The sequence below is a fragment of the Bison bison genome, unplaced genomic scaffold, assembly GCF_000754665.1.
Source record: "Bison bison bison isolate TAMUID 2011002044 unplaced genomic scaffold, Bison_UMD1.0 scf7180017864471, whole genome shotgun sequence".
In the NCBI taxonomy this organism is placed as follows: domain Eukaryota; kingdom Metazoa; phylum Chordata; class Mammalia; order Artiodactyla; family Bovidae; genus Bison; species Bison bison.
Window position 1 is genome coordinate 22,920,124 of NW_011495032.1, and position 24,861 is coordinate 22,944,984.

The window sequence follows — 24,861 nt, forward strand, 5'->3', positions numbered from 1 at the left end:
CCACAATTCGAAAGCATCATTTCTTCAGCACTCAACCTTCTTTATGGTGTAACTCTCACATCCATGCATAACAACATAATGTATGAACATCTTGTCCTCCCTATCAGACTATAAACTCTTTGAGAGCAGGGATCACTTCTAACTTTTCTTTGTTATCTTCCACTGTGTCTGGAAAAATACTTACACACAGTAGGTGCTAATTAACCCTTGGAATAAGTGAAAGAGATATGTATGACTGTGATCCAGGAGCTTGAATTGACTACCTGCTTGATAAGATCTTTTACTAAGAGTGCAAATCAGGTAAGACTGCTGGTTGGAAACCTGCCACCTCTACTCCAGGCATACATATGAAAAGAATACTTAAAAGAGGACTTCTTTGGTGGTGGTCCATTGGTTAAGATTCTACCTGCCAATGCAGGGGACACAGGTTTGATCTCTGGTCTGGGAAGCTTCCACATGTCTCAGAGCATCTAAGGCCATGTACCACAATTATTGAACCTGTGCTCTAGAGCCCAGGAACTACAACTACTTGAGCTCACATTTAGAGCCTGTGAGCTGCAGCTACTAAAGCCTGCATGCCATAGAAGCCTGTGATTGCTACAAGAAAAGCCACCACAATGAGAAGCCTGCACACCACAGTGAAGAGTAGCCTCTACTCATTGCAGCCAGAGAAAGCCCTCATGCAGCAATGAAGACCCAGTGCAACCAAAAATAAATAAAAGTTAAATTAAAAAATGAATATTTCAAGAATATGGCTCAAACCACAACCAAAAATTTTCTTGAATATGGAATGAAACTAATTCAAAGCCAGGAGCTGGGAGCCAAGCAATCCACATACAAGCAGCCACAGGCAGCGGAGGGTCACCTTCTGCCCCACCATGGGGCTAAAAGGGTCCAGTGTCAGGAAGATGAGCCAGGGCTCTTGTATGTACCACAAGATAACAAGCTACCCCAAAACTTAATGGTGTAAAACAACAGCCATTTATTCTGTGCATGGATTCTGTGCATTGGGAATTCAGAAAGGGCAAAGGAGAGACAGCTCTTCCTTGCTCCACAGTATCTGGGGCCTCAGCTGGGCCAGCTCACTAGACAGGGAGTGACTTGAATGGCTGGTGGCTGGAGCAGCTGGGGCTGGAGAATTCATTTCTAAGGTGGCTTCCTGACTCCTATGTCTGGAGCCTGAGTTGGGATAATGGAAGAACAGGCTCAGCCAAGACTGTAAATCTCCCTAGAAAGCAGGGAAATGTAGAAAGAAATGAGAAAGATGTATAAAATAACAGGTGCTAGTAAGAATGTAGGAAAACAGAACATGGCACTGGTTCATCAGTGTAAATTAGTCTAATCCCTTGGAATTTGGGCTTCTTTGGTGGCTCAGATGGTAATGGCACCCCACTCCAGTACTCTTGCCTGGAAAATCCCATGGACGGAGGAGCTTGGTAGGCTGCAGTCCATGGGGTCGCTGAGGGTCAGACACGACTGAGCGACTTCACTTTGACTTTTCGCTTTCATGCATTGGAGAAGGAAATGGCAACCCACTCCAATATTCTTGCCTGGAGAATCCCAGGGACGGGGGAGCCTGGTGGGCTGCCGTCTATGGGGTCGCACAGAGTTGGACACAACTGAAGCGACTTAGCAGCAGCAGATGGTAAAGAATCAGTCTGCAATGTGACACCCAAGTTCCATCCCTGGGTCAGGAAGATCCCCTGGAGAAGGGAGTGGCTACACACTCCAGTATTCTTGCCTGGTTAATTCCATGAATAGAGGAGCCTGGTGGGCAACAGTCCATGGGGTTGCAAAGAGTCGGACACAACTCAGCAAGTAACACAGAGCAATTGAAAATTCACATTCCTTGTAACCTAGCAATCCCATTTCTAGGTAACAGTCTTAGAAATTTTCTTTCATTTAAAATGATATTTCTCATATTAATCAGATTACAGCATAACAACCACAGGATTTCAATGGCATTCAAGAAGAAACATTTCTGGAACTGGTGAATCTGCAGGTTAGTTGACCGGTAGCTGAACTAGGTTGTTCTATTTGCATTAGCTGTGGGTGGTACCCCCCATCCAGGGGCCAGTTGCTATAGGCTGGACTTAGCCAGACAGCCCAGTTCTGACCTACATGGACCTTTCTGTTGGGTCAAGTGAGTAACCAAGGCATGCTCTTTTCACAGCAATGGCAGAGACCCAAAAGCACAACTCAATCACATAGGTACCTCCCAAGCCTCTGGTCACTTGTGCCTGCTAACATTCCACTGGCCATTGCAAGTCACATGGCCAAACAGAAAATATACTCTGGGGGAGTAACTGCAAAGTCACCTGACAGAGGATGTGATTACTGGGATCAGAAAAGAATCGTCTATTAATGCAATCTGTGACATTTGCTGCAGAGGTGTTTGTAATAAGACAAAGAGAACCTAAACATTCTTCAGAAAAGGGAATGGGTAAATAGAGTGTGTGTTTCCATCCATCAGAGGACTATGTAGCAATGAAAATGAATAAACCAGAGCTACCTGTCTAAACATCAAAAATGAAATGTTGGTTTTTAAAAAATTGCAGAATAAAAATGTAAAGCATAAAACCATTTCTGACAGGTTTTCATATGCTCCAGGCTACAGTACATATTGTTTACAGATATGTACATATATAGTAAACTTGTAAAACAAGGATAAGAAAGATATACTTAAGCCTCAGGATAGTGATCTACTGGAGAAAAAGAGAGACTAAATGGACCATAGAAGGAGACAGTGGCCTTCTGCAGTATCCGTGATAATCTATTTTTAAGATAAAAGATATGAAGCAAATGTGGGAAAACACTAACATCCACTAACTCTGAATGCTGGGTGAGACAGATACTTCTCATATTAATCTGGAGATTTGGTGAGGAAGGGGTGCTTATGGTGGCTCAGACGGTAAAGAATCTTCCTGCAATGTGGGAGATCCAGGCTCAATCCCTGGGTTGGGAAAGACTCCCTGGGGAAGGGAATGGGTACTCACTTCAGTATTCTTGCCTGGAGAATTCTATGGACGGAAGAGCCTGGCGGGCTACAGTGCATGGGGTCACAAAGAGTCAGACATGACTAACATACTTTATCTTTGGTGAGGAAACGGTTATAAAGAACCAAGCAAATAATTTTTGGCCCTGGGACAGATTGTCCATTACAAAACACCAGGAGATGCCATCATCCTCTCTCCTCCTATCCCATTCCCTGCCCAGATTTGGAAACTCCCTCATGGCTCAGACAGTAAAGAATCTGCCTGTGATGCAGGAGACCCAGGTTCGTTCCCTGTGTGGGGAAGATCCCCTGGAGAAGGGAATGGCAACCCACTCCAGTATTCGTGCCTGGAGCAACCTATGAACAGAGGAGCCTGGAGGGCTACAGTCCATGGGGTCTCAAAGAGTCGGACACAACTGAGCAACTAACACATTCCAGATATGAATGCAAAACAAATTAGACCAAACAAGATGACCAAGAATGAGCAAATTCCATTCATCTTAAATCCCAGACACACAAACCACTGCTTGTTTTTCTAACATGTTTGGTTGCTTCATGAGTCAGCAAATCAAGTTACTAGGACGCAGATTCAAGGTGCCTTTGTGGAGAAGAGGCAGCTTGGAAGGAGATATTTGCACTTACTTTTTTTTTTTTCTTTTTAGATTAAACATTTATCAGAACACCTCAGAGTCTCTTTCCACCCCTAGGGAAATGAAAAGGACTATTATGGAAAGGAAATGACACCCAAATTTTGTTAGCAAATATTAGGAAAATTCTAAATCATGGCAAGGAAAAACTGCCATATGGCCTGAAAGTATATGGGAGTGTCAGTGTGGGGGAGGGGAGCTAGGATGACTGCAAAGCTCTTCACTTGAAATGTGAATAAAGCAAAAGCCAGAAAAAGAACATTGATTTTTAAGTAATATAAGGTTTGATACATTTTTCCCCCAGCAGAGTTAAATTTACTGTCATTTTATTTTCACTGTGATATTTCACTCAAAACATGTTGGTTTGGAATTGAAATGTACATGCATATGAAAAAGCATATAAAAATTGTACAAGTATAACATCACCTTTCTAGATGGGCTTTGATCCATGAATGGCTCTTGATCCATGAATGGCTGTATTAGTATGTATTAACAGTAAACAGATGACATGTCTTTGAAATAGCCGCTTAATTGAAGAAAATGGGATTGTTGGATGCAAGGCCACGAAGGGGCTCGCCGGCATATTTTCCAGAGGCACTCAGCTTGAAATGAATGTCCTTGCCAATTTGCAACATTACATTCAACGTTAATCTGAATGGATTTTCAATGGAATAATTTTAGAGTTATTAGCTGTGATTTTGAAGTTGCTTACAGTGGTTATTAATAAAGGAAAAATCTCTCTTTCCCCCGTCTTCAGCTCCTTTAGAGTTATTGATTATGTGGTTCTACTTAACAAGTGCATCTTGAATTTGTCCACTTCTCTCCCTATCCACTGCCCCCACCCTCCCTCCCACTCTCATCCAAGCCACCCTCCTCTCTCAGAGGACAATCTGGTCTCCCCGTTGCCACTCTAGCCTCCTTCTCTCTATTCGTTCTCCATACAATAGCAAAAGAAATCTTTCTAGAATATAAATTTTGTCATACAATTCACCAGGGTTTCCCTGGTGGTTCAGATGGTAAAGAATCCACGTGCAGTGTGGGAGACCTGGGTTCGATCCCTGGGTTGGGAAGATCCCTTGGAGGAGGACATGGCAACTCACTCCTATATTCATGCCTGGAGAATCCCATGGACAGAGGACTCGGGTGAGCTACAGTCCATGGGTTCACAAAGAGTCAGACACGACAGAGTGACCAAGCATACATGCAACTCAACAGTGAAAAAATCCTTCCTTTGCTTGTTTCCTATTTCCATTAAAATCCTGAATATGGAGAAAATCCCACCTCCTGAGCTGACTCGACTCTCCCCTCACCCAGCCCCATTCTCCTGCCGTGGCCGAGTTTCCATTCTCAATCCAACTAACAATACTTGCATAGAAGAGAGTTTTAAAGCTCTGCAAAGTCCATCATGCCCCCATTTGAAGAAATGTCACAGATCCCTTTCCCCCAAGCTTCTGTCTGTCCAAGGTAACCACATGCAACCATTTCAGCTGATCCTCTAGGATTTTGCCCCCACATCTCTAAACACCATGATTTTAAGGCTACTTTTACTTGTGTTTTTAGCATATTCTATTGAGTTCTTACTGGGGAAGATGGGAATTTGTTTTCCTCCCCTCCCCTCCAGACCCTCCCTCAACACCACCCAGCCTATCGCTTGTCTTTCCAACATAGTTACCTCATCACTGTCATTGGATCAATACCCTGTGTTCATATTATTTGTGCTATGTAAACATATTTGCAGCTAAGCCATATAGTATCAAAGATTACTTGTTTTCCTGACTAACTTTTAATTTTCCTAGATAATTGTCTTTTTTTTCCCACTGGCTTGAACTTTCTTATCATTATGTCAACCCTCAGCTTCCCGCAGGTGTGTAAAAATCTTCTCCATACTTGCAAACAAAGAAATATATGTCTATCTGGTATCTGTGAACCTGCTATAAAGCACAGAAGTTCAGCTCATTGCTCTGTGATGACCTAGATGGGTGGGAGGGGGGCCCAACAGGAGAAATATATGTATATATATATATCTGATTCACTGTCATACAGCAGAAACTAACACAACATTGTAAAGCAATTATACTCCAATCTAAAAAAATTATACAGGCCCAGAAAAAAAATTGTCTTCTCCTGCTCCATCTTCTACATCTGATGAGGAGCTGTCATGCTGGGGTGTCCCTTTTGTTTATCATTTTAGTGGAATCTCAGGAGCAACCAAAGTAAATGCATGTGTCACACTTGTCATCTTTACCCACACTTCCTGGCTTTCTCTCTCTCTCTCTCTCTTTTTTTGTTCTCTTTGGCTGCATCTCATGGCATGTGGGACCTTAGTTCTCTGACCAGGGCCCATACCTGCACTCCCTGCAGCGGAAGGTGAAGTCTTAACCACTGGATCACCAGGGACATGCCCCCTCGCTTTCTTTCAGATTCTCTCTCATGTGCCCCAGGGTCTTCACACAAGCTGTTTTCCTCAAATCTTCTCCCTGTTTTCTCTTTGCCTCATCTCTTCTCATGCTTTAGATTTGAATTTAGAAGTTACTTCTTCAGAGACATTCCCTGATTTCCCAACCCACTATCCTCATTATGCGCCATAATAATATTCAGTACTTTTCCTACACAGCACTTCTCCGAAACGTGTTTTCTTCCCTCCACAACTTATATATGACCTTTTCCCTAATCAGACACATCCATTTACTCAAGGACAAGTAGAATTTTTATAAAAAGAGTGACAAGAGCAAGAAAAATTTAACGTTCAGTTTTTTGACTTCCAGTAGAGGCTTGTGAAAATTAAAAGGGCACTTCGTGAGGACTGGGGTGGAGAGCAGAGGTGATGCTGTCACCTGAGAAGAGATGCTGGGGACCAAGTGAAGAAGAAATATGGGGTCAGCATCAGGGGATGGCTAAGTACCATTTTTGGCCAGCATCAGGGAGGGAGTAGCAACATATAGACGGGGGTGGTACAACAAATATTTGGAAACATGATACTAGTATCCAATAGTATATAAACTAATGCAAAAATAAAAAATTAAGAACAGATTCCCTTTTACTGCCTCAGTTATCAAAACTGGAGTATAAAACTATTTACCGTGAAACGTAAGTTGTAGCAAAAGTCATTTGTTAAACCATTCTAACAATTCCCAAAGCATTTGTTGGGTTACAGCAACTGATGGCATGCATGTGTGTTTGCTGCAGCTGTCGCTAAGGAAGCTTTTCTGTGCTCCCCATGCCACTTCCCCAGGGCCCCTCTCTGATTTCAACTGCAGCTGAGCTAGTTGTTTCCCATGCACACTGTCAGCATCCCAACACAAGAGCCTGTTAATCTCTCCACTTTTCTGCCTCGGGGCTCTCCCTGATACCCCAGGAGTTCACCCAGCTCATATCCTGGAAATCCCCAGACAGAACACCACAGAGACAATCTCAGACAATGGTTAAACACCTGTCAATGGGAAACAGTGCTCCAGATGCCCATCCTTTGGGAAGACTACTTTGGGAAGGTGTGTTCTATGTGGTTTCTCAAAGGGTCCCCAGCAGAATCGGGCCCCAGCTGTCCACAGTGAAAACCATCCCATTTGCTGGCTTCTCTTCCTTCCCCATCTCATTCTTTCCACTCCTTCCTTCCTGCTTTCTGGGATCGCCTTCCAAACAGCCTACCTGTACCCAAGTCCTTGTCTAAGGTTCTGCCTTGGAGAGAAACCCAAACTGAGATGCTCTCTGAATTGTATTCTGTAATGAGTCATGTTTTGATATCAGGAATTGCATCAAACTCTTTCAAAGACTTTCCCATTGCCATGGTAAGTGTTAGATGCATGGGGAGCCTCTGAGGACCTGAGTGATGGTTCGTGCAGCTGCCCCCATCTCAGCTCAGCTGTGTCCACTGCTCTCTAGGCCTCTTGCCAGTCTCTCTCATGCTAGCAGCGGTAGACAAGCCGGATGGAGGGGTTGATAAGAGGAGGAGAGAAAGAGGGAGTGAGAGGGGTGAGCAGTTAGAAGATGCAACACACAGAGAGAGGAGAACAAAAAGAATAGAAGTAAAAGAAAAGAACACACAAATAGCAGTTAATTGACAGGTGGGCGAAAGCTTGCCATTCACGTTGCAGAGAGGTGAGTAGGGCTCATGCTGGGGCTTGCTCTGCACATCTGCCCTGGTGAAAGAGTGGCATCCACGGGGGAATGAGGAAATGGACTGGTTTCTCTGCTCAGGGAAGGAGAGGTGACAGAGATGACTCATGTCATCACTTATAGGGGCACACAGTTTCCTGGCCATTAAATAGGGTCCTAAGCAGAGCTGTTCAGGAGTAGCTGCCCCCAACCAAAGGATATGGTGCCAAATAAAACAAAGATTATGAAAACCACTGGAGGTGGTGTTGCCTACACAAATTCCAGTCTGTGCAACAGCCCCCAGAAGCCTATTCAACCTCTACCTGAACCTGGACCCTGCTTCTCCCCTTGGGCAGAGTTAGGCATTCCTTAGGGTCTTACAAAATAGGTCCTCCTCAGCTCAGCCCTGTGGTGCTGCCTCCCCCAACAAGGCTTTAGGAACTGGAGTGAGAAATGTGTTCACTAACTAGACAGGGGGAGTCCTTTCACAGTATGTATGTATCAGTGTGTATGTGTGTGTATCAAGTCATCACAATGTACATTGTAAATGTCTTACGATTTTGTATGTCAATTGCACTTCAATAAAGCTAACATAACGACAATAACAACAACTTTAGAAACTGGAGGCAACCTTTCAACACCTGAAATAAATAACCTAAAGTGCATGGCAAGTCCTGCTGATCTGCACTCCGAGGGCCAAAACCAGAAAAACAAGTCTCAGTTCTACAGTGCAAGGAATTTCTCTGATAAAATCATGCTCGTGGTTTTGAGCTTTATGGTTTTCTCATCACACATGCTGAGATGTATATTATTTATTTAGTTTTACTGTATATTGCAATTACTCATATTATTTCCCAACTGGTATGAAAATACTTTCATATTTTGATAACTAGTACAGTCAAACCAGTGAACCTACAGATGATCAGTCCTACCTGCAGTCTTTTAGCTCCATTCCAAGATAGGCCTGAGCAGCTCAGTACATAAGCCAGAAAATCACCTTTCCATGCCTAAGGTTGTCAAACCCCATCCAAATTTCAGCATGAGGAATTCACCCACCTCCCTCCTTCCAATGTCCTTTCAGAAATAGATAGGAGGGAGGTTCAAGAGAGAGAGAGGATGGTGGTTTAGTCACTAAATCGTGTCCAACTCTTGCAAAACCAGACTCTTCTGTCCATGCAATTTCCCAGGCAAGAATACTAGAGAGGGATGCCATTTCCTTCTCCAGGGGATCTTCCCAACCCAGGGATCGAACCTGCGCCTTCTGCGTTGGTAGGTGGATTCTTCACCCCTGAGGCACTGGGGATTCTACAAATAGCAGATAAACTTCGTTATACAGCAGAAACTAACACAGCATTGTAAAGCAATTATACTTTAATAAAAATATTAAAAAATAAATAGAGGTCAGTACCTTGTTTCTGCTGCTGTGTAACAAATCATCCCCAAACTTATGACTTAAAGCAGACATGTATTATTACGTTTAATGGTTCTCAGAATTGAGTTTCAGCCGGCTAGTTCTCACTTGGGGTCCCTCAAGGGGTTGCTATAGAATGTCAGCTGAGGCTGGTCATCAAAAACTTGACTGAGTGAGACATGCAAGAGGGCTTCTTTACCCACATGATTATTCCCGGGCTGGAGATGACTGAAACACCGGAGGCTGTCCAGGCACTTCTCTCCCAACCTGGCCTCTCCATAGAGCTAGCTCAAGCTTTCTTACAGTGTGATGAACTCAGGTTAATGGCTGGTTTATCTCAGAGGGAGCCTCCCAAGAGACCAGGTGTAAGGCTTCTTCTGACCTAGTTTAGAAGCCACATCCTGAAACTTCTGCCATATCCTCTTGGTGGTAAAGAATCCGCCTGCCAATGCAGGAGACATAAGAAATTCGGGTTTGATTCCTGGGTTGGGAAAATCCCCTGGAGGAGAGCATGTCAACCCACTCCAGTATTCTTGCCTGGAGAATCCCATGACAGAGGAGTCTGATGGGCCACAGTCCATGGGGTCACAAAGAGTCAGACATAACTGAAGTGACTTAGCATGCATGCATGTTCCTGGTTACAGGCAAGTTACAGGTTAGCCAGGTTGAAGTGAGAGGATAATGCAGGACTGAATCCTGGGAAGCTCAATTCATTGAGGGCTATCTTTTGGGGACTATTTACCAAGGGCCTTGATATTCACGGGGTGAATGGTAGGGAGACAGTGTACTTAGGTAAGACCAGACATTAGCAAAACCTACCCGTTTTGCTTAAATGTATATTTACTTGTGTGATCATGTGTTTGATTCATTCTGTCCAGGTCAGGGGCTGGCATACTTTTTCTGTAATAGGAAATATTTTGTTCCAGATAGTAAATATTTTAGGTTTTGTGCTCCAAGTAGTGTCTATTCAGTTCTGCCTTTCTGGAGTGAAAGTAACCAGAAACAATATGTAAATGAATGAATGTGGCTGTCAAAATAAAACTTTATTTATGAACATTAAAACTGGAATTTCTTATAATTTTCCTGTATCAAATTACTGTGCTTTTTTTATTTTTTATTTTATTTTTTTGACCATTGAAAAATGCAAAAGCCATTCTCAGCTTGCAAACAGAGTAGAAATGGGCAGCAGGCCAGATCTGGCCCATGGGCTATAATTTTCCAACCCTGGTCTAGACTAAGGCAGGGAACATGCCTGCCTTAACCACCCTTATAAACCCTATATTTAACATGTCATAGCCGTGCTCAATAAATATTTATTGAATGAATGAATAGTTGATTTATAAACAAATTCGAAAACCTGAAATAAAAATTTCTCTGAAAAGCCTTTATTGCTCACCTTGACATCAATCTCTTCTACTTAAAGCCTAGGTCAAAAATTACTTTTGCAGCTTCATTGACATTTTTCTGGAAATATAGCAGTATCAGTACACCCCAGTCTCATTTCCCCATGTTAAATGCGACCAGAGTACCTGGAATAATCGGAGATTTCAATACTAAAGAGTGATGGAGGTTTACTGCCTCCTCATCTTCCCACAGCAAGGCAAGCACAGGCTATGAATCAGTGGCATCATAACTCCTCAGCCACATGCTGCTATTTAAGTGCTGGCAGTGTGACACCATAATATCCTAGAATCGCCGAGTTGTCCTGGAGACTCTTGGTCACATCATCTTATTTTCCAGCTCTCCTACAGGACATCCCTGAATGGATGCCCTAACCACAGGACTCGGTGCCAAACCAATGGTCTTCCCCTTTTGCATTCCAACCAGCTCTTCCTCCTGACTTCCTTGTTTCTATTAAGGGCACCATCAGTCCTCAATTCCTGAGGCTCAAAACTTTGGAATTTCTTTTTCACCTCCCTCTGTTATCCCATCTTCTCATTGCTACAGGCCCAATTCTGATGCTATTAATTCTCATCTAGATCTAGACTAATGTAATCTCCTAGCCATTCTCTCCCCCTACTCACCTCGCCTACCTTTTGCCTCTCTTACCTCCAACACAGCCTATAAATCCTAAAGCAGGAGTAACCCTCAGTAGCACTTAATAGTTCCTGCCTTGTTTTATTTTTACCTGAGGGGCCATATTCTTCAAGTGTAAATCTGATCACATATCTTGCTTGTTCTAAAACCTTTAACGGTTGTCCATTGACAACCAAATTAGACAACTTCCTTGGCCTAACATTCAAGGACTTCTAAATTAACTTCTAACCTAACTTCTAACCTCATCACTCATATAGAGCCTACATTTTTGGCAAGGCAGGAGTGGAAAAGGCTGTTTGTCTCCCGATATTTATTCTTTCCTTTTTCCTTAGAAATAGCACTTATTTTTTTACATGGACCCAAGGCCACCGCATTTCCCAGCTTGTCTTGCCACTAGATATGTCCATTTGACAAAGTTCTGGAAAATAGGATATAAGCAGAAATGTGGGCAACTTGTGAGGAGTATCCTTTAAATGGTAAGGAGTTTGCCCTTTTTCATTTCTTCCATGAGAAGAGTTAGGCAGAATGTGGATACAATGGCTGGAACTTGGGCTGCCATCTTGAACTTTAAAAAACCACGTGTTAAGACTGGCAACACAACATAATAGAAAGAGCCTGAGTCTTTGTTGCTCACAGAGTCATTCTACCAAAACTGAACTCTCTATTTTTGGACTCCTTTATATGAAAGAAGAGTAAAGTTCTGTCTTGCTTAAGCCACAAGACTTTCTCAAGCCACAGACTTCGATCTTGTCTATTTCCATTGCTTTATCACTTGTAGATAAACCTAATCTTGAGAATTACCAGGGGTCACCCGTCATTTTGTCAGAACATGGCACTCTTCCCCTCAAACCTCTCTGCTCTCAGTGTTCCCTCTGCCCATCATACCCAACTCTTCTAATTCCCATTCCCCTCTGCTATGCAGATCTCTGCCTTTAACCCATTTAACCCATAATCTCTGCAATTAACCCATTTTCATGGCCCATCTCCATCTCTCAGAGGATTTTTCTAACCCTCCAGTCATTAGATTCTCTTCTGTGAATAAAACCTGTGAGATACTATGGCGCGTACGAAGCAGACCGCCCGGAAGTCGACCGGTGGCAAGGCCCCGCGGAAGCAGCTGGCCACCAAGGCGGCTCGCAAGAGCGCGCCGGCCACGGGCGGCGTCAAGAAGCCGCATCGTTATAGGCCGGGCACCGTGGCCCTGCGGGAGATTCGGCGCTACCAGAAGTCGACCGAGCTGCTGATCCGCAAGCTGCCGTTCCAGCGGCTGTGCGCGAGATCGCGCAGGACTTTAAGACCAATCTGCGCTTCCAGAGCTCGGCCGTGATGGCGCTGCAGGAGGCGAGCGAGGCCTACCTGGTGGGGCTGTTTGAAGACACGAACCTGTGCCGCATCCACGCCAAGCGCGTGACCATCATGCCCAAAGACATCCAGCTGGCTCGTCGCATCCGCGGGGAGCGGGCTTAAGGCGTACATTTTAAAGTAGACGATCTAAAGGCTCTTTTTAGAGCCAAAATAAAATAAAATAAAATAAAATAATTCCCTTCTGTACTGTCTTCTTTCACAGGGGTTATTCTAAACTAATCTTACCCCAGCATCTCTTCTTCTGTGTCAGACAGACTAAGTGTTTGTTGAGACACATTTTGGGTACTGCTTCAGCTCACAGAGGCTCTCCCTTCTTTGAAGATTGCCAAAGACCCGTACCCACTCCCATCATGTCTTACTCTGTGACTGTCTATGACTCTAACTGATGGACACCTTTCTCCAAGCTGACCTAGTCAGTGTCTGTCTTCTGAAAAAAAGGAAGTGGAGTTCCAAGGCAGCAGGAAACCTTGAGAGCTGTGGGCAGCCATATTTTACCACAAGGCCTGGAGAAGTGGTAAATGTCAGTCTGCAGTCTAAGAAAAGATGGATGAGAGAAGGAGGTTCTGATGACTTGGCAGTTTCTTGACCCAACTCTTCTAGAGGTTGGATACATCCCTGCATTTGGGTTCTATGAGACACCTTTGATTTTCATCACATGTCCACTTTTAATTTAAACCAATTCTAGCCAGCTTTTGTTCTTTAAAAGAAAAAGGTCAATATATATCTGTGGAATTTTATTTCACTGACCTGAGAGACTGTTTAGTGGCAAAGTGAGGGAACTTCTTAGCTGTATCAATTTGGTGGAACAACCACATGGGTTAAGAATTTCACACATTTCTTTTTCTTTTGTCCTTGCCCCAAACTGTGTCCTCTTTGGGCTTCCTATGACATTTGCTATCTGTGGCACTCTTGTAACATTTATTACTTACTGCCGTATTTGGTCAGTCTCCATGTATAAATCTAGTTCATAAACCACAGTGGGGCGTGGCTCCACCTCATTTATCCTCCTGCCTGAAAAGTTGAATGAATCCATTGGTATGTTAGCTTTTCTGTATTTGCATTAGGAATACCCTGGACTACCACAGACCAGTTGTTGTTACCCTAATTAGGTTAATACCATGATTGAGTTTATTTGTAATTCAAAGTGGTAGAAAACTGAAGTCCACAGAGGGCAAAAGAGAGAAAATGTTATATTTTCTTTACCATCTAAAAATCCTGATCTAAGAGAGAAAGAAAAACCAGAAGTGAGAATGTTGAAGAAAAATAAGTTTCAACAACTGAGTAACTTTAAACTTTAAAGTGAAATTCACTCTCAAGTGTGCTGTGCAAAGGAACACGTATTCTTCTGTTTTCTGTGTTCAGCAGACAGCTGGAAATTCACACAGGATGCCAAAACTATGTGACCTACATTTGCAGCTAGGCAGCATTTGCTAAAATGAAACCTAAGATTTAGAATCTTTTAAATTTCTTTGGAAGTATTATGTGTACTGGATAATGGGGTAACGGGTGCATTCCTTTTTTTTTTTCTTCCAGGAATTTAAAACTATGTCAATCTCCCTCTCCTTTCTTTAAAAACAAAAATGAAAACAAAACAAAAAGCTCTCACAGGAGCTGTTTTCAGTATAAGATGTTAATCTATTAAAAAGTGAACTAATCATATTTCTGCATCTTTGGAAACAAGATAGAATCCAAAACAAGCCAAACTTTTTACATTCTGGTTTGCTTCTTGTTGGTGTGGATGAAATAAAGCTAAATCATTAACATCACAGTCAGATTCATTTTCTCCTCATGCAAGAAGTCTGTAAGTACATTTTCAAAAATTAAAAGCAAATGTTCTAAGGGTTATACTACATTCCCATGGGATTCCCTGAATGAGCCAACACAGACCTGGCAACTAACTCCTTAAAGAGTTCATTTTGATAATTGTGGCAATGTTGAGGGTTGGCAGAAGGTCTTTTTCTCTGGGTCTTGGTCCTTGAGGGAGTTTTCTTAAAAGTTAAGATTTGTTCTGAACCAAAGTGTTTACGTCTTCTGACTCTCAATCTCCAAATTGAACAAATTTAGCCTAAACCTGAAGTGACCACATAACCTTGCAGCCTTTGGTTTTCACTCACTGTAAAATTTTTATTTTCTCAAATTTTTAGGTGAAATTAACAAGCCATTTCCATGGCTGTTCCTTCTGTCTGGCATGTTTTTCCTACTCTTCTTTCTTATTCTTTCCTTGTTCCCCCCTTATCCAACTAATCTACTGAAATCTGTCTCAAAGGTCATTTCTTTGGGAAATCTTCACCAACCACCTGAATTAATCATGCTCCCCTTGGTGACACCCACAGTTCTGCTCTCATATCTGCAGCTCTTACAAATAACTCACTAGCAAATAGTTCTGTTCCCTCTCCCAGGGGGGCTGCCCCTCCCAGCCCCCTCTTCCAAAATATGAACTCCCTCTGGGAGGTGGCCCTATTTCAGTCATCTTTGCATTCTTAGTACCCAGCCTAATCTAACAGAGTTGCAGAATAAAAGTGAATTAGTTGCTTTGCTACATCAATCATGTACTCTCTCTCCTATATCTCCCCTGGCTCTTTTTCCTATGCCTGTAAACACACTCAAGTGTCTTTACAAACAAACTGTAGTAAATGATTTTAACACTTGGAATGAATGAGAATCCATGAGTCCACAGTGACATGAATGATAAGTAATTTAATAAATGCAGGCGAAGGGAAAGTTCTTCCTTAGACTATGAAGCCAGTTAATAAATGTAGAAGGAATGATGGATTTAGAAAATTACCATCTTGCAACCAATATAACAATAATTGTACCAAGAAATCACCAACAGCTGCTATAGTTGGGGTAAAATATTGAAGAGAAACTAGACATTTACATAGTCCCAAAATATCTCCCAGAAGACTATCATTTATTACTTGAAAAAAATGGTAAGTTTACAGTAAAGAAATCTACCAGATAGCACTACATTGACCAAATGATTGAATTGACCAAATGACTGAAAAGTGCAAGGACCAGTCAACAACGTGTGTCCCCGGATATGATGCACTGAGAAAGATACAACATCATTTCTACAGAATCCCTGCCAGAAATGCATTTATCAGAAGGTATTTAGGAGAAAACATAGACTGAACCAAATCAAGAGACATCCTACGAAATAACTGGCCTATTCTCTGCAAAAATGCAAGAGCTTCATGAAGTATGAAGGCTGATGAACTGTTTCAGATTAAAGGAGACTAAGAGACATGACAACTGGATGCAACATACGAGCTGCCATTTGTTGGCATCAGTCCATTAGTGAATGGAATAATTGTTGAAATACTAAATAAGGTGGGTAGATTAGGCAGTAGTAGGGCATCTGTATTAGTTTCCTGATTTTGATCTCTGTGTTGTAGCTAGGTAAGAGAATATCCTTGATTTTTAGGAAGTACACTGAAGGATGAGGTATAAGGCATTATCTGTGGCAACACTCCCAAACAGTTTAAGGGAAAAAATATGAGAGGGAGGAAGAGAAAGAGAGAGAAAGAGGCAAAACAAATGTGTAAAATGTGATAAAATATTAGCATATAGGAAACATAGGTGGAGAGTGTACAGGAATTACTAGCAGTGTTGGAAATTCTCTGAAATCTAAAATTCTGTTAAAATACAAAATTAAAAAAAAAAATCAAACCAACAGCCACAACAAACCAATCAAACTTCACTTCATTTCTGGTCCTCCAATCAAGGTTCTAGAAGGAGGTGCCTGGTAGTCTCTACACGTTTCACTGACTCTTACCCATGGCAATCCATTAACCTTATCCATTATCTAACTGAAATGACCTTGATTTTTTCTCCAATGATCTCAGTGGCACCAAACCCAATAGCATTTTTGTCTTCTTCCACTTTTCTTCTCTGCAGTGTTTTATTCTCTATACTTTGTCTTTTGGAGTTCAACTCCTTAAGCCTAAACATATCTTCTGGTCTCTTCCTCACCTAACTGTGTAAATTCCTTCTTACCATTCCCCACAAGGATCCTTCTTTATCATTATTTGAAGTATAATATCATCTATGTGTGGTTCTTTTTGTGTATTCTATTTTCTTAGCTTATTCTCATCTTCAATAAGCACAATTAAACTCATCCACCAATGTTAGCTCACATATCACCTCCTTTGAGAAATCTTCTCTGAATGCCATGTTGAGTTTTGATAGTACTTACATCTTGTGATTCCTCTCCATAACACTTCTCACTATATAATATAGTTGTCAATTTACTTATCTTTTTCCCTACTGTAAAATCCTGAAGGACAGAGACTACAGCTTCTTCATCTTAATAATCTCGGTACCTAGCACAGTTCTTGACACAAAGTAATCGCTCAATGTGCAGTGGATGAATAATTGATTGGCAGAGTGACATGCTGAATCTGAGACAAAAATCTGGGTTTTTATTCCTAGACCTCAAAGAACAAAACTCATTCCAATCAGAATGTTGTAGCTGAGAGAAGGCATTAGCTCTGTGTGTGTGTGTTTTAAGTAGGCATATTTCATAGTTATGGCTATTTAGTACACTGGGAATAGAATACCATTTGCGGAGCTACTGTCTGGCTCCTATAATAATGGACCAAATTGAGAGAGTAAAAGCTTCCTAAGCAGACTTTGCTTGATTTGCAGGTTTTCTCAAGCTTGATGCCAGTTATATATATTTTTTTATATTCTAGTTTCCTAGAGTTTTCCATTTTGGAGAGAAAATGAAGTTTGGCAGAGGGCATAAAATTTGTTCATTAATCTTGTAGCAGTTTCAAAACAATGCTTCAATAATGGTGTATTTTTCTGATACAATATTTGGTTCAACTGTTGAAATAAATGAAATTCTGGAAGAGTTTCACAGAAAAAACTACTTATTTTTGACCCCCATAAGAATCCATCCCAGAGACAACAATCATAATGTCTTCTCCCAAACATAAAATAATTTAAAAAACCCTGCAATATTGTTTACATCTAGAACCATGAGGATGAAATAAAGATGACACTTTGAGCCCTTCATGGAGTTTATACCAGGCATTATGTTACAAAAGAACAAATCTGATGTTGCCATTCTTTTTTACTTTATTTTTAATTGGAGGATAATTGCTTTATAATCTTGTGTGGGTTTCTGTCATACAACAACATGAATCATCCATACCTGAACATATATCCCCTCCCTATTGAACTTCCATCTCACCTCCCACCCCATCCCACCCCTCTAGGTTATTACGAAGCACTGGATTTGGGTTCCCTTCATCATACAGCAAATTCCCACTGGCTATCTAATTTTACATATGGTAATGTGTATTTTTCAATGCTACTCTCTGGGTTCATCCTACCCTCTCCTTCCCCTGCTATGTCCACAAGTCTGTTCTTGATGTCTGCGTGTCTGTTCCTGCCACTCTTTTTTAGCAGTAACAAAATCATTGCTTTTCTTGTTTGGATGGTTATGAGGAATGGCACATTCAGAGCTGAAACTGGCCTGAAGCCTAGTTTCTTTGGGTTGGAGTTAGTATCCTTCTGTACTCTTGCTTCCTCTGTTACCTTAAGGAAAACATGGCTTTCTCAGTGTGGTTTTGTGGGGTTTGGATTTGGATAGGCATTCTGGATGAACAATAACCTACAAAAGCACATAAAAATCTCAGCACCCTGGGAGGGAGAAGAATTGCTAAGAATTCAGAGGTTTTTCTCAAAGAGAAAAAAAATTAACCTCCCACCCCAAATTTAAAGTCAAATATCTCTTTTGTACAATACTCTGTACACAGAGATTCAATATTTAGTGATGGTGATGATTTAGAATACACAGATTCCAAGCTATAAAACTGGAAGTATAACCGAACCATCTTTATTATTACACCACAGGAGAAAAGGAGAAAAGATGACAACAGGACCAGTATGGAAAATTAAGTATTTGAAAACGTTAAAGGAAAGTACAAAAAACACAGGAGAACACTTTGTGTCCTTGGAGAAGGCAAACTTTCTTAAACAGGAAACAAAAATTGTGCTGAGCATAAAAGAAAGATGGATAAATTAGACTATATCAAAATAGAGAAGTTTTGTTTATAAAGAGAAAGAGAATACACCCCCAAAGAGTGGGAGAAAGTATTATTAGCATAAAGAACTTGAATCTAGAACATTTTAAAAGGAAAAATACCTCCTACAAATTAAGAATAAAGAAAACAGAAAACTCAGTATATACACTGGATATTGACTTCACAAACAAAAACATCCAAATGGTCAATAAACATATGAAATGGTATTCAACCTCACTAGTCATCAGAAAATTAAAATAGTTTAAAGATAAGTGTTTCTGTGTTTGTTCACATGTATAACTAAGCCTCTTAAGATGTGGTTGTTGTTGTTTAGTCATTAAGTTGTGTATGACCCTTTGACCCCATGGACCTTGCCAAACTTCCCTGTCCTTCACTATATCCCGGAGTTTGTGCAAACTCATGTCCATTGAGTTGGTGATGCCCTCCAACCATCTCATCCTCTGCCACCCCCTTCTCCTCCTGCCCTCAACTTTTCCCAGTATCAGGGTCTTTGCCAATGAATTGGCCTTTCACATCAGGTGCCAAAGTACTGGGGCTTCAGCTTCAGCCTCAGTTCTTCCAATAAATATTCAGGGTTGATTTCCTTTAGGATTGACTGGTTTTGTCTCCATGCAGTCCAAGGGACTCTCAAGAGTCTTCTCCAACACCACAGTTCAAAAGAATCAATTCTTCGGCGCTCAGCTTTCTTTATAGTCCAACTCTCACATCCATACATGACTACTGGAAAAACCACAGCTTTGACTATATGGACCTTTGTTGGCAAAGTGATGTCTCTGCTTTTAAATACTCTGTCTAAAAAAATAAAATAAAATAAAAATAAATACTCTGTCTAGGTTTGTCATAGATTTTCTTCCAAGGAGCAAGTGTCTTGCAATTTCATGGCTGCAGTCATCATCAACAGTGACTTTGGAGCCTAAGAAAATAAAATCTGTCACTGTTTCCATTTTTCCCCATCTATTTGCCATGAAGTGATGGGACCAGATGCAATGATCTTGATCTTAGCTTTTTGAATGTTGAGTTTTAAGCCAGCTTTCTCACTTTCACTTTCATTAAGAAGCTTTTTAGTTACTCTTCACTTTCTGCCATTAGAGTGATATCATCTGCATATCTGAGGTTGTTGAAATTTCTCCTGGCAAGCTTGATTCCAGCCTGGCATTTCGCATGATGTACTCTGCATATAAGTTAAATAAGCAGAGTGACAATATACAGCCTTGATGTACTCCTTTCCCAATTTTGAATCATGGATCTTTGTTCCACATTTGGTTCTTAACTGTTGCTTCTTGACCTCTATGCATGTTTCTCAGGAGACAGTAAGGTGGTCTGGTATTCCCATCTCTAAGGAGATCCTTTTACTACTTCTATTTTACTTCATTCTGAATTTCATAGAGAATAAAATGGATTCCATGAGGCTAAAGCTCTGTCCCAAGAAATGAGTCTTAAAAACAAATCTCAGGTGGTCATCGACAGGCTTGGGAAATAGATCTCCGGTCTCTCTTTTGCATTCATTAGTTTCAAAATCACCATATCTCAGTTATGTCAAACATCTAGATTAAAAAAGCTGTCTCAAACTATTCTTTTTTTAAAGTGAAAAGCAAAAAATAAACAAATAAAAGAAAATCTTTAAAGTCTAAAAAGACAAATGATTTACCCAAATTCCAATAACAAATAAAAAAACTTCAGAGTTTAACTATTCAATTATTATTATTTTTTTTATGCTATGGCTTTTGCAATCTTTTTTTTTTTACATTTTATTTTATTTTTAAACTTTACATAATTGTATTAGTTTTGCCAAATATCAAAATGAATCAGCCACAGGTATACATGTGTTCCCCATTTGATCTTCCTCTCAAAAAAATAAAAAAACAAACACATATAGTCATTTCTTGAGCATCTACTACCTACCAGGCACTATGCCAGAGATAAGGGATATAAACCTGTATGCCAGGTATGATATTTTCAAGAAACTAGCTTGGATGAGAACAAATGCAATTTATTTTTTGCAAACTGGATTCAGCTTTTGTCTATCTAATGGCATATTTCTTAATTTAGTCATTTCCAAATAAAATCAGTTGTTTCAAGGTCTACTTCCAGATTTTCACTTTCCCTCTTTTCCTTCTCCAGATCATTGGGTTCTGAGTTCGCATGAAGCTAACATAGCTGTTACAGTGGTAGGAGGACTTAGGATCAGGTTGGCAGCAGCTCTCTATGCTGTTTTCTGCCAAGGTGACTAATTAATTGCTTGGTTTCTCAGGCATGGCCACACCTCCATCTGCCATTAATAAGACAAGTCATGTCTTCAGTCCACACTCTCTTGGTCCTCCTCATCCAAGTGTTACAAGCCTGTCAATCACTTGCATGACCCTCGGAGCTGAAGAGCTTTCAGAAGCTCTCTTAAGCCTTTGGAGGAGGTAGTCTCAAGCCTCTCAGTAAGCACATATTATGATGAGCATTTCTACTTTATTGGTACTACACTGCTGTAGATGAAATTTGTTTCCCCAATTGCTCTTTACCACCTCTTAGGTGTGATGGGCCCATGTTTGGTGAGTTGGACATAGGAACATCAGGTTTCAGAAGATGAAGTCTGTGCTGGGGGTGGAAGCACTTCTCTTAGTAAATCAAACAATATGCCAATGAAAGCTCTCAGAGAACTTACAGTCTCCTAGGGGAAGTAGATCTTTCACCAGTAAGGAAAACACTGTGAGATCTGTATTAGGTAGATAATAAGGAATTCACTGGAACTCGAAGAATGGTAAATTCTGTTAGGAGAAAGGAGTAATTGAAAAGTTTAAAGGAAAATATGATTCCAAAATAAAATTTAAAAGGTGAGCGTGAATCCCCTGGTGATAAGTTTAGATAAAGCCATTCTGAACAGGAGAAGGAATATGAGCAAAATCTGAGGGCTTTGTCCTAGATACATCCAATTTTGAAAGAAATGTATTAAAATATATAATTTTTATTGTTTTCCTTGAATTCCCAATGGATTTTCCTTTATCTATTTATTTTCTAGGCTGTTTGGTTCATATGAGTTCATAAGTAATTTAAAGTCTTCATAGATTGTGACTTTGATCATTGTACAATTTACATCTTTGTCCTATTATCACTTTTAACTTTAAATTCCAGCTTACCTGATATTAACTTTATCCTTCTGCTTTCTTGCTTTTCTTCTTATCTTTTCTGGGTTCTTTTTCTTTTTTGTTTCCTTGCTTCCCTAGTGGCTCAGAGGGTAAAGCTTCTGCCTGCAATGCAGGAGACCTGGGTTCGATCCCTGGGTCAGGAAGATCCCCTGGAGAAGGAAATGGCAACCCACTCCAGTACTCTTGCCTGAACAATCCCATGGACAGAGAAGCCTGGTAGACTATAGCCATGGGATCACAAAGAGTTGGACACAACTGAGCAACTTCACTTTCACTTTCGTTTTGCAATGCCTGGTATTTCTTCCCCCATTCCTTTATTTTCATCCTTCATTGGGAATGATTTTCTTGAAATCAATACATCACTGAGTTTTGCTTTAGTCCTAATTTAATAGTCTCTGTCTTTTATGGGAGAATTAGGTTTATTGCCCATGTACTGTCATCACTGATGTAATATATTTTATTCCTTCTATCTTATATTTATTTTATATTGTCATTTTTTCTTTATTCTCCTGTTTTTCTGATTTGATCAAATTGTTTTTCATTATATTTTTCCCCAGCGAGTTTACAATATTTTTCTACTCCATTAAATTGCTACCTCTTTTATCTTTTTCTCATTACTCACCTAATCGTCTTTCTTATTTGAAAGCAAAATACTCTATTCACCAACATGATACACTGATTCTCCCTTGATAAATTCTGTTTCCCTTCTGTTTTTCTCCTGCTACAGTAGAATGTGACCTTTAGAATACTTTTATTTCCCTCTTATGCCTTTTATTCTCAGGGCCTAGGTTTTTATCAGATAACTTAGTACTTTAAATTTTGGACTACTTTTGAATTTCACCAGAAATGTGTCACTGAAGAGTTTCAATCATAGGACTGAAATGGTCAAATTTGTATTTTTAAAAGAGCACTGTAACTTCAGTGCAGAAGCTGTGATAGTAGCCAGATATTCTTTATAAGTCACATTTTCAGATCATCCATATGCAGAGTATGAACTCAATAATAATAAATGATACAACTATGAATGAGTTATGTGCAAAAATATGAATATTGTTTCCAACGACAGGCATGTTTTTGTATTTTGTGCTTTACAAGTATTCTTTCATAAACACCATAAAGAAATGGTAGGTAAGATAGAAGCAACTGGTAAAATTCAGATGATGATGGGATCATGAAGTGAGGAACTTAATTTTTCTGATCCTTATCTTTAACTCTAGAATGCTATCAACTTAGCTCTGGAGCAGAGAAATTAGAGTAGTCGGGGGAGAGGGGAGTACTAGCCTAGAAGTCTAAGGATACCAAAGAGACTTAAATGAAATGTCTGATTTTACTTCTATTTCCTGTGATTTTTGCTTTGTTTTCATGGGATATGTGCATATATGTCCTATGCTGTATTTAAGGGAACCATGAGATACATGTTCTTCATAAAAGACTCACAACATCTCAGGATAATTCTAATTATCTCTAAGGATAGTAATGATAGTAGTAGTATCTAGTGTGTATTGGGAGATTACCATATGCCCAACGTTGTTCTAAGTGCTTTATACGGATGTTGTCAAATTGCATAAGAATCCTCAAAACAAGCATTTAAATTCAAGCTAATTAAAAAATACACTGTGCCTAATCTTCTTTTTTGGCAACTAGCCTAGTAAAATGATTCAGAATACAGAAAATAGTATTTACATGATCATGACATGGCTTGGAATATGAAACAATAGGGAAATAATTAAGTAAAATATGGCCTATCTACTTGATAAAATACTAGTCATACATGTTAAATGATCGTACATCTCATCATACTTTTTTTGTGATTATCTCTTTAATGCCCTTTTAGAATGTAACCAACCTATAATGTCTGTTTTCTTCCCTACTGTATTCTTGGTGGCTGCATAGTGTCTGTTCATAATTGGTGCTCAATTAAGAAGTCTCCCTTTTCACTTAAATAAGTTTGAAGTGAGGGCTGTCAGCAGAGAGGGCTACAGTGGAGTAATCCATGCTTCCAGAGTTCATCAAGGCAAATATTCCTGGTGCCTCACATGGAAAAGAGTGGCCATCACAACCAGTAGCCAAGTATGATCTGTCCTGGGATGACGTCATCCCAAACCTGTGAGCAGGGAACTGCCAGAGGCAGGAACTGTGAGTCACTGCTCTGCACCCCTACATGTGAAACAAAGCGGTGCTGAAGAGTAAGCCATGGGCAACCAGGAAGTGGAGAATGGAAGGATCTGAGAGAGGAAAGAACCCCAGGAAAGTGCCCGGGCACAAAGTGCCCCAGGAGAGAAAATCATCACTTAGACCTCTGCCACACAGAGTCAGACAAGGATCCAGAAGAGGAAAGAGGACCCCGTGTCTTCTCTTCTGAAAGGATTCAAGCACGGTTCAGGTGAAATTATTGGCAGCAGAAACAAAGCTTTAGACTGCATGAAACATGGCCGATTGTGACCTGGATGAAGCTGAAATGGACATGAATTTGAGCAAACTCCGGGAGATAGTGAAGGACAGGGAAGCCTGGCATGCTGCTGTCCATGGGGTCGCAAAGCATTGGACACAACTTAATGTCTGAACATAGCACTGTTTATTAATATGTGAAAGTAATGGGAAAAAATGACAGGGTCTGACTTAGCTATCTCTGAGTGATGGAGAAAGGAGAGCGCAGTTTGGGAATATTGTGGTTTGAGAAAATAAAGCTATTTTGCAAGACCATTCCACAGACCCTACTCACTTATTAAATTGGCTCTACTGAGCAAAAAATAAAAATATGCTTTACGCCTTTTAATTGTGTGTGTGGCTGTGAATGTGTGTACATGTACATATATACAATGTGAGTAGTTGTGATTCTTACAGAAAAACACAAAAGTAAGTAATGGGTATCTTGATTGTAAGGAAAAGGAGGAAAGAGGCCTATTATAAATCATGGTATAAAAGTGAAGGGAATAAAGAAAAATTCCAATTACCCAGTATTTGTGTATCTTCCTAGGTTTGCTTCTCCAGATCTAGTTTGCTTTTCCAGATCTAGTATCTACTATCTCTTCCCTGTTCTGAGTCCCAGGAGGCTGACTTCTTGGACAGCTTCACTTGGCCCCTGGCCTTGGTTGGCTCATCCCCTTAGAGGCTGTAGTAGTAGATC

General features: G+C 40.6%; 1 pseudogene; it reads left to right on the forward strand.

Annotated features, from left to right (window-relative positions):
• Nucleotides 1–12,239: 12,239 nt before the first annotated feature.
• Nucleotides 12,240–12,672, forward strand: LOC105003635 (annotated as a pseudogene).
• Nucleotides 12,673–24,861: the final 12,189 nt, after the last annotated feature.